The sequence below is a fragment of the Lonchura striata genome, chromosome 7 (genome assembly GCF_050655825.1).
Source record: "Lonchura striata isolate lonStrDom1 chromosome 7, ASM5065582v1, whole genome shotgun sequence".
NCBI lineage: Eukaryota > Metazoa > Chordata > Aves > Passeriformes > Estrildidae > Lonchura > Lonchura striata.
In genome coordinates, this window is record NC_140709.1 from 39,141,351 (window position 1) to 39,152,029 (window position 10,679).

Sequence of the window (10,679 nt, forward strand, 5' to 3'; positions counted from 1 at the left end):
TGGACGGTGGTGAGGCAAGGAACTTGGGACCCTTGACCCAGGACTCGGGTATAAATCAGGTTTTTGTAAGGGAACCAGGGTCCCTTTCTCTCTGGGAGCAGCTCTTAATGAGTGTCAGGGAGAGGTTTGTCCACAGAGAGAGAATGCAGGAGCACCATCTTAGAATGCGCTGGAAGACCCTCTAGGAAGGGATCCAACAGCTGAGGGAAGTGGCAGTATTGGAGGTACTCTTTGGGAGGGATGGACGACACAATAATGACCCTGACAAGGTCAGGTGTACAGGACAACTGCTGTGGAGTCTAGCAAATCTTGGGCCATCTCAATACACCACCTTCATTGCAACAATCAATGCTGACGCTCACCAAGAGACAATAGGTTCTGTTGCCAACAAACTTAGGAATTATGAGAGTATGATTAATGGCCCAATGCAGGCTCATATCTCAGCTGTGATTAAGGAGTTTAAAGAGGAGATGAGGGAGGAGATAAGGAAGGTTAATACAGCACCCGTGAGAGTCACAGGCCCCAGAATCAGCGCCCAACAATCCCCAGCTAGAGAGAGAGGGTACACCCCAAGGGCTAATCTGTGGTTCTTCCTGCGTGACCATGGGGAAGACATGGGGAGGTGGGATGGGAAACCCACTTCTGTCCTGGCAGCACGGGTCCGTCAACTCAAGGAGGGAAACTCTAACTGGGGGAGTTCCACCAAAGTGAAGGTAGCCTCAACCTCCCATGACCAAGCTTGTGGGTACGATCTGTCAGACCCCCTTGAAGGGACCTCTAGTATGTATGCCCAGGGAAGGAATGATAACCAGTGTTAGAGGGGGCCTGTCTCTAGCCAGGGAGAGGCACGGGAAAACCGGATCTTCTGGACAGTGTGGATCCGATGGCCTGGCACATCAGAGCCACAAAAATATGATGCTTTAGTTGATACTTGTGCACAGTGTACTCTGATACCATCGGGACATGTGCGGGCAGAGCCTGTTTCCATTGCTGGTGTGACAGGGGGATCACAACAATTGACTCTGGTGGAAGCCGAGGTGAGCCTGACTGGGAAGGAGTGGAAGAAACATCCTATAGTGACTGGCCCAGATGCTCCGTGTATCCTAGGCATAGACTTCCTCCAGAATGGCTATTACAAAGACCCAAAGGGACTCAGGTGGGCTTTTGGAATAGCCGCTGTAGAGGCAGAAGACATTAAGCAATTGAACACCTTGCCTGGACTGTCAGAAAACCCCTCTGCAGTAGGACTCCTAAGGGTGGAAGAACAACGCGTGCCAATTGCGACCTCGACAGTGCACCGCCGGCAGTATCGGACGGATCGAGATGCCGTGATCCCCATCCACAAAATGATTCGGGAGCTGGAGAGCCAAGGGGTGGTCAGCAAAACCCACTCACACTTCAACAGCCCCATCTGGCCTGTGCGCAAATCTGACAAAGAATGGAGATTGACTGTGGACTATCGTGGCTTAAATGAAGTGACTCCACCGCTGAGCGCTGCTGTGCCGGACATGCTGGAACTCCCGTACGAGCTGGAGTCCAAGGCAGCAAAGTGGTATGCCACCATTGATATTGCTAATGTGTTTTTCTCCATTCCTCTGGCAACAGAATGCAGGCCTCAGTTTGCTTTCACCTGGAGGGGCGTGCAGTACCCCTGGAACCGACTGCCCCAGGGAAGGAAACACAGCCCCACCATCTGCCATGGACTGATCCAGGCTGCACTAGAAAAGGGTGAGGCCCCAGAACACCTGCAATACATTGATGACATCATTATGTGGGGGAGCACAGCGGCAGAAGTGTTTGAGAAAGGTGAGAGGATCATCCAGATACTACTAGAAGCTGGCTTTGCCATCAAGAAGAGCAAAGTCAAGGGACCTGCCCGAGAGATCCAGTTCCTGGGAGTGAAATGGCAAGATGGACGACGCCAGATTCCCACTGAGGTCATCAACAAGATCACAGCTATGTCCCCACCAACCAGCAAAAAGGAAACACAAGCTTTCCTGGGTGTCATAGGTTTCTGGAGAATGCACATTCCTGAGTATAGCCAGATTGTGAGCCCTCTTTATCTGGTTACCCGAAAGAAGAATGATTTCCACTGGGGCCCTGAGCAGCAACAAGCCTTCACCCAGATCAAGCAGGAGATCGCTCATGCTGTAGCCCTTGGCCCAGTCAGAATGGGACCAGAGGTCAAGAATGTGCTCTACTCTGCAGCGGGGAACCATGGGTTGTCCTGGAGCCTTTGGCAGAAAGTGCCTGGGGAGACTCGAGGCCGACCACTGGGATTCTGGAGCCGAAGTTACGGAGGGTCTGAAGCCAACTACACTCCCACAGAGAAGGAAATCTTGGCTGCCTTTGAAGGAGTTCAAGCCGCCTCGGAGGTAATTGGCACAGAAACACAACTCCTCCTGGCACCCTGACTACCGGTGCTGGGGTGGATTTTTAAAGGAAAGGTTCCTACTACCCACCATGCCACTGACGCCACATGGAGCAAATGGATTGCCCTCATCACTCAACGCGCCCGTATTGGAAACCTGAATCGCCCTGGGATTTTGGAGATAATTACGAACTGGCCAGAAGGTGAAAACACTGGTCTCACTGATGATGAGGAGCAGGTACAAGTGACAAGGGCTGAAGAGGCTCCACCATACAACCAACTACCAGCAGAAGAGACCTGCTACGCTCTTTTCACTGACGGTTCCTGTTGCATCGTAGGGATGAACCGGAAGTGGAAAGCAGCCGTATGGAGCCCCACACGCCAAGTTGCACAAGCTACCGAAGGAGAAGGTGGATCGAGCCAACTCGCCGAACTCAAGGCCGTTCAGCTGGCTCTGGACATTGCTGAAAGGGAGAAGTGGCCAAAGCTCTACCTTTATACTGATTCATGGATGGTAGCCAATGCTCTGTGGGGCTGGCTGGGAAGGTGGAGGAAGGCCAACTGGCAACGTAGAGGAAAGCCAATCTGGGCTGCTGATATATGGAAAGACATTGCCTCTCGGGTGGAAAAGCTGACGGTGAAAGTCCGTCATGTAGATGCCCATGTCCCCAAAAGTCGGGCTAATGAGGAGCACCGAAACAACGAGCAGGTAGATCAGGCAGCAAAAATAGAGGTGTCAAAGATAGACTTAGATTGGCACCATAAGGGGGAGTTGTTCCTGGCTCGATGGACTCATGATGCCTCAGGTCATCAGGGCAGAGATGCCACCTACAAGTGGGCACGAGACCGAGGGGTGGATCTAACCATGGACAGTGTTTCCCAGGTTATCCATGATTGTGAGATGTGTGCTGCCATCAAACAGGCCAAGAGAGTGAAGCCCCTATGGTATGGTGGGCGGTGGTCCAAGTACAAGTATGGGGAGGCCTGGCAGATTGACTACATCACACTGCCCCAGACACGCCAAGGCAAGCGCTACGTGCTGACCATGGTGGAAGCCACCACTGGATGGCTGGAGACTTTCCCTGTACCTCATGCCACTGCCCGGAACACCATCTTAGGCTTGGAAAAGCAAGTCCTGTGGAGACACGGCACCCCTGAGAGAATTGAGTCTGACAACGGTACCCATTTCAAGAACAGCCTTATCGACACCTGGGCCAGAGAACATGGTATCGAATGGATATATCATATTCCCTATCATGCTCCAGCTGCCGGCAAAGTTGAACGGTGCAACGGACTCCTTAAGACTACCCTGAAGGCACTTGGTGGGGGAACATTTAGAAACTGGGAAATTAACCTGGCAAAAGCAACCTGGATGGTCAACACTCGGGGGTCTGTCAATCGAGCTGGCCCTGCTCAGTCAGAACCCTTACACGCAGTAGATGGAGATAAGGTCCCTGTAGTACATATGAAAGGTATTTTAGGGAAAACTGTTTGGATTAATCCCACCTCAGGCAAAGACCAACCCATTCGTGGGATTGTCTTTGCTCAAGGACCTGGTTACACTTGGTGGGTAATGCAGAAAGATGGGGAGACCCGCTGTGTACCACAGGGAAACTTGGTCTTAAGAGAGAACTGGGTGTAAGATTTCATGGTGTGCAGATGGAAATAGAATAAGGGGTGGATAATGTCCTGGGTTGTAAAATAAGCTTGTATTCTATTTGCTATCTGTTGAAGGCAAACCTGTCAGACAGGTTTTGTTATCTCCCTCAGAGACAGTGGTTTGCCCCGTAGAGGCAATGGTTTGTTTATACACTATTGACTGACTCACTGCCGGGCTGGTAAATGTAACACCATGAGGGGTCCCACCCAGAGGGGGAAGCCAAGCACTCTATTATGGTATAAAGGGATAGCTTTTAGGGAGAGAAACAGCTCGCTCTCTCTCTCTTTGCGGGATTCCCGGAGAAGCAGCTCTCTTCGGGGCACTCGCAGCGAAGCAGCCGGCGCGCGCTGAGCCGACGGCGGCGGAGCTCAGAGGCAACCCCGGCGCAGAGGAAGACCGGCCCCACTGCCACCAGATCTTCAGAGGAAAACTATACCCTTCTAAAGATCACCACTTCAGCTGCAACTCATCAACTATTGCAAGGGAAGCAATTGTCCCAGCAGAACTAATACTGGCATCCCTCAGGTTCTAGACTTTTTCTTTCACTGGTTTTGTTTGTACCGATTGCATTTGCCTTTTTTTAAATTGTTGTCTAGTTTTCTCCTAGTAAAGAATTGTTACTCCCACTCCCATATCTTTGCCTGAGAGCCTTTTAATTTAAAGATCCTGGTAATTCAGAGGGAGGGGGGTTTGCCGTTCTCCATTGCACAGGAGGCTTTGCCCTCTTTCACAGACTCCTGTCTTGTCGAACCAAGACAAAGGTCCAGTGCTAAGAACAGAATTGACTCACCCCATGGAAAACTAATGGCTAAAAGAGAACAAAATCACTAGAGTCTAGTAGCCTTTGGCTACAAACATATCAGGAAGTCAGTGCTCCCCAGAGGAGAATTCAGCCCTGTGAAAAAGGCACAGCAGCCAATCAATTATCAGATAATTGCTGCTAAATGGAGACAAGCTGACAACAAACATTTACTCTCGGATCAATTCGTTTAAAGTGCAATGTTTGGAGCAGAGTTTGGATGTGGGGAGGTCAGGCCCACCCACAGGTTGCTCCAAGTACATACTGTTATAAAGGTTGCATTTATATAAAGACAGAGGGACATGCACTGGGAATCCCTGCTTGGAAAGGAAAAAGACTGGAGGGTTTTGGAAGACACACTATGAGAATCCTAATTTTTCTCCTCACACTGAACGTCTTCTTATGTTCAGGTAAGTTGGGAGCCTTGACTTCCTTTTTAGGAGGGTTTGGGGGTGAAAAGTACAATCCTGCAATGGACTTCTGATGGAATTGTGCCTCCCTCTCAGGGTTTCCAGCACATGACTATGACCTCCCTGTCACAGAAGAGCTCTCAATGCTTCCCTTGCACGGATCAATTCCCAGTCATGGAGCAGAAACCTGTATGGTGTTGTCAGGAGCCGAGTTATGGGAGTAAGTACAAAGACAACGGAGATCCTTTACCTGAAATGTGCTTTCCTGGGATGGAAAACTCTTTTCCACCCAGTCCTAGAAACCCAGGTTTAGTTGGAGTTGGCTGATGCTGCTTGAAAGAGGGTGGGTTTGGGCCATTATCTGAAGTTACAACTTCAAGAATCTTTTGTATATAAGTTTGTAATTAAAATACTTTAGGCATTCAGATTTTTCATGCCTAGAGTAGAAGTTTCTGAGGGTTGTCTTGTAGGATTTTGTTCAAAAGTGATGTTTTTAAATACCTCAAGCAAACTGCTTTGCTTTCGGCATCAAGCAGCCTGGTTCATCTGAAGCTCCTTGCTGATTTAATGCCTCCACAATTCAGGATTCTTTCTCTGATCTTTCTTTATGTCATCTGTCTCTATGCACCAATTCTGGTTTAAATCTGCTAGAGTCCAGGTGCAAGCAAGAAACCCTTATCTGTTTTAATTTGTGGTGCTCAGAATTATGTTGGATACTCCCCAAGTTAAGGAGTTAAAACTTCTTAATTCAGAGTTATAAAGTTCATGTTCCTGAGCACCCTCAGAACCTTTCTGTTTCTATAGGTGGCCTGTATCAAGTATGACACATGGATTTATATAATTTGGATTAAAACCTCGAGTATGTGAAAGTAGTGGGAATTTATTTTTTCTTGGGTTTTTTTGGGGCATTGCTTTTAAATTTTTTTTTTAAGTCTCCCATCTTGAGCTAAAGCATTGACTGGACTATGAGAAAGGGAAAAGAATAATCAAAATGGACTAATGCTGTGTTGTGTTGACCCTGCTTTCACCAGGTGCACATGTGGGACAGTGATACTTATGGGTTAGATCTGCACTTCAGCATCCGTGAGACCGTGTGCACCAAAGCTTCAGGGAGAGACCCCTTTACCTGTGACTTCAAAACTGGCCCTTTCGTGGTAGGTGCCCCTGGTGGGAATGGGAACCCTCCCCTCCATGCAGGATCTTCTCAGGAAGGGTTGTAGCGCTGCTGGTGCTGAGAAGTGAGGAATGGCTGCCTGGTTTTGATACAACCTGCAGCATGGAGTGGGTGTTGGGTGGGAAGGGTCAGTGGTGGGAAACCCTTCTGCCTGATCAGTGGGGAGGGCAGGGAGCTGCAAAGAGGATTAGTGTCTGGGAGCAGTGTGTAGTGAAGGTATGTGTGCTTTTGGGGCCAAATCATGGAAGGAATGGCTTGTTTTCTAAGGCAAGAGGGTAGAAAAGCTGGTATTCCATTTGCTTTTACCTATCTGGGCACCACATGAAGCGTTACCTTCCCATGTCGTGCGGATTCTTCCTCTGTGCTGACAGTGCTGATCTGTTTTGGATTTTTCACTCTCAGCCTGAAATAAAAAGCCTCTTGATACAGCTCTTGCTCTCCTCTGAGTCTTAAATCACCAACTTTGGTGGAAATACATTGTCTTTGAGTCTGTGCACAGACTTGGGACTTCTCTGTGCACAGTTACTCAGGCCAAGACACCTCTGTTCTGGGACTAAGCAGCTCATGCATGTGTGTAGATGGCAGCACACAGAATTGTTGGTTATTGCTTTGCTATTTTTCTTTAAAAACACAAAAGTTGGCTGCTACAGTGTTATCCCTGTATCCTAAACTGACACCATCCCCCTCTTCTTCCTAGGGCAATATGGTAGTGTGAGGATGTGTTTTCCAAACTTGAGTGCAGGTTTTGCTGCGGTTTTTTGTCCAATTGCAGAGACAATCTCTAAGGGTAGTTTAACTTCCAGAGCTGGAGCTGCTGTTGGCATAGCCCTGCACTGTCCTTCTCTTTGTGCTGAGCTGTGAAAAGCATGTGGAGGTTTTCTCCTACCCCGAGCAGGCTTAGAGGTTTGTACAACAAACACATGGCTGGGGAGAAATAACATGTCATTGTATAATTGTTTTCAGGTTTGTTTCTCTTGGAATTAGTTTTTTAAATCCTTCTGCAGGTTTCCACCACCAATGAGGGTTTGTATTAGATGTTTGCTCTGTGAGATTTGCTCTATTTTGTTCTGTTACAGCCCACTGCTTCCCGCAGGAGTGTTGTGGAAGTCTCTGGAGGGCTGATTGCCAACATCACCATGCGGTGCCATTCAGCTCTGAATCCATGAGCAGTGAGGAGGTAAGGAACGGGGGGAAAACCCTTTTTTGCTGCCTGGAGGAGCGAAAACTCTGCTTACCTTCTTTTAAAGAGAAGGCAGGTGTCTGTGTGTGCTCCTGTTGCAGGAGGAGTTTTGGATCAGGAAAGTGGATGTAGTTTGAAATCCATCTGTCAGCTGTAACTCTTCCCTTTCCATCAGCTGAGGGCTCTGGCCTTGCCTGGGAGAGTGTGACTCTGTGGCACTCTGGCACATTTATCAACTCCAGCACTTCCTTCATTGAGTATGGGCCTGGAGAACAGTGGCTGGCACTTCTTGGACACACAGAGATCCCTTTGTCTTGGGTCTCTTACCAAACCCAGCTCCCAGCTGAGCATGTCATTACAGCACAGCCCAAGGACATGTGCTCTGCTGAGATCTTTGTTCCCTTTTTGAGCTCTTTTTTGGTTTTAAGAGTGTTATTCAATGCTGACCTAACCTGGGGATTCCTACTGACTGTTTCCAAACTGTGCCAGTGTCTACTTTATCCATTAAGTGACTCTTGAACTTGTGCGTCTGTGCTTAGAATACAGATCTACAGTGCTTGAGGGAACACAATTTAACAAGCAAGGCTATGGACAGCTTTTATTTTTGTAAAATTCAGAGATCTAAATGAAGAATTTAAATTGTAGAATCTCAGAATGGTTTGGGTTGGAAGGGACTTAAAGTCCATCCAGTTCCACCCCCTAGAGTGGGGCAGGAACACCTTCCACTGGCCCAGGGTGCTCCTAGCCCCATCCAGCCTGGCCTGGAACACTTCCAGGGATCCAGGGGCAGCCACAGCTTCTCTGGGCACTCTGTGCCAGGGCCTGCCCACCCTCACAGGGATGGATTTCTCCCCAATATCCCATCTCACCCTTTACTCCTTTAGCTTAAGGCCAGTCTGCCTTGTCCAGTCATGACAAGCCCCTGTGAAAAGTCCCTCTCCAGCCACCTTGTAAGCAAATAGGGTTCTTTGTTACTTTTCCTTGGCTTGAATTGCCAAGTTAGCTCTTCTTTTATTCTTTTTTTCCTCAAAATCTCCGTTCAGAGCTGGCTAGTGAGTGCACCCCAGGAAGCCTGGCTCTGCAGAGCAGAAAGACTGCACGTGGAGCACTGCAATGTGTAACAGTTTGGGATGTTCAGTCAGTCCTCTGTGGGTTGACATAACCATTGTTTAACAGGGCACTCAGCACTTGCTTTTACAAGCAGACATCTTCCCCCAAGTCTTCCTTAACCATCACTTAAAATTCAGTGCTGTTGCCATATTCCTGCTGGGGAATACATTTCCTGCAATGTTAATAAGGAATAAATGCCAAAGGGAATTACTGCACTTGAAAAGTAAAGTGTTTCCCTCTGCAGAGGGCTGCAATAAGTGCACTGTAGCTCTTGCTGTGGAGCTGTAATTCTCCTCAGGGGATCTCAGTTTGGCTGAGGTGTGTGGTTGGTGTGCCTGTGGTGGTATTTGGATGGGAGAGGGAATTGTGATTGACTGAGACTGGCATCAAAGAACAGCCTGAGTTTGATAGGATCATAGAGTCCAACCTCTGGATTGCAGAAGCACCAGCAATAATCTTGTTATCAGCAAAATTAAGAATGAGGTTTGGAATTACTTTAGTGACCACCTCGTGCCTGAGGGAATGGAGAGGTGGGACTTCTTGCCAGGTGAGGTTTTTAAAGAAATGCTTTTAATTTCCAGATGATGCACATCCCCATAACGACCCCTGACAGGCGAGGCAGCGCTTGCAGGGAAGGTAAGCCAGCTCTGCCATGCTGGAATACCCTGACCTGTATTTTCCTCTAGGAACATCTCCAGGTCATCTATCTGAGGGAAAAGACAATGTGAAAGATCAGCTGTTTGCTCCTGGTCATGGGCAACTGGTTTTTCCCCTGAAGAGGGGTGTCTAGTTTAGGGTGCAAGGAGGGCACTGTCCTGCCAAGCCAGGCCATGCTGAGGTTTATACATTTTTTGGATTGCCAGATTTGTGCTCTCATAACCAGTGTGTGGAATGCAGTGCTGAATATTTTCTAGTCTAGAATCACAGAGTGGTTTGGGTTGGAAGACATCTGAAAGATCATCTCATTCCACCCCCTGCTGTGGACAGGGACACCTTCCACTATCCCAGGTTGCTCCAAGCCCTGTCCAACCTGGCATTGGACACTTGCAAGGATGGGTCAGCCATGGCTTCTCTGGGCAACAATCAACACAAGTCTGAAAGCATCTCATGCTTACAGATGGCCCCATGTTCTTTTTTTAGATGATGCCTTTGCTCCTGAAGCCTTCCCTTCAAGGGGAAGAGACAGCAGCCGTGGACACTGGAACAAACCCAGCTACTTCAGCCCTGACAAGATGGAATAACCTGGGTTGGGTGAGTGTGGGTTAGGGTTACGGCTGGGAGAGCCAAAGAACCTACAGTTCAAGTTACTTATTAATTTCCTTCCCACCCTGTGGAATCTGCAAAAAGAAACCTGCATATGCAAAACATTTCATATGTTCACCAATGTTGTGGCAATGGCTAATTAGGGTGAAAAAAAAAGGTATAAAAAGAAACAGACTGTAACAAAAATTAACAACAGTGAAATAAAATGCACGGGTCACAAATCAACACGTATTGTCAAGTCCCAAAATCAGAGCTGGCTGAGGCTAGAAGCTGATGTGTGGTCTGCTCTGAAATGGATCTGAATCCAGAGCACATATTCAGAAGAAATGGGAGATGTGCTTTTCCAAGGGAACATGTGAGAGCTTCCCCAGCACCCTGTAGTCCACACTGTGTCTTCAGCAAGTTGGTCACCATGGCAACTTGAAACTATTCTGTCAGACAATTTTGTTAGTAAAATTTCAGAGATAGATTCAGGCAAGAAAGGAGAGTCCGCACATGTGGAAGGCATTAAATATAGTGACTCTCTAAGAACAGCTTGTCCAGGAGCCACTGAATCCTGCCTGGAGCCAGGCCCAGGCCTCCAGCCCTGGAGATGGGGGATGCCAGGACCAGCCACTGCAATCATCGCTGGGGACCAAGGGACAACAGCAGAAACAGGAACCAGAGGGAACACGGGAAATTCCAGCTCAGTTTAAGGACAAAGTCTTCCCCC

The 10,679-nt window shown here is 48.4% G+C and overlaps 1 pseudogene across 1 annotated transcript; it reads left to right on the plus strand.

Moving 5' to 3' along the window:
• The first annotated feature begins 4,383 nt into the window (after positions 1 to 4,383).
• LOC144246666 (secreted phosphoprotein 24-like) lies at positions 4,384 to 9,945 on the plus strand (annotated as a pseudogene). Its single transcript, XR_014956638.1, has 6 exons — positions 4,384 to 5,240; positions 5,337 to 5,460; positions 6,272 to 6,394; positions 7,491 to 7,591; positions 9,286 to 9,340; positions 9,845 to 9,945. The product of XR_014956638.1 is annotated as a secreted phosphoprotein 24-like (transcript).
• Positions 9,946 to 10,679: the final 734 nt, after the last annotated feature.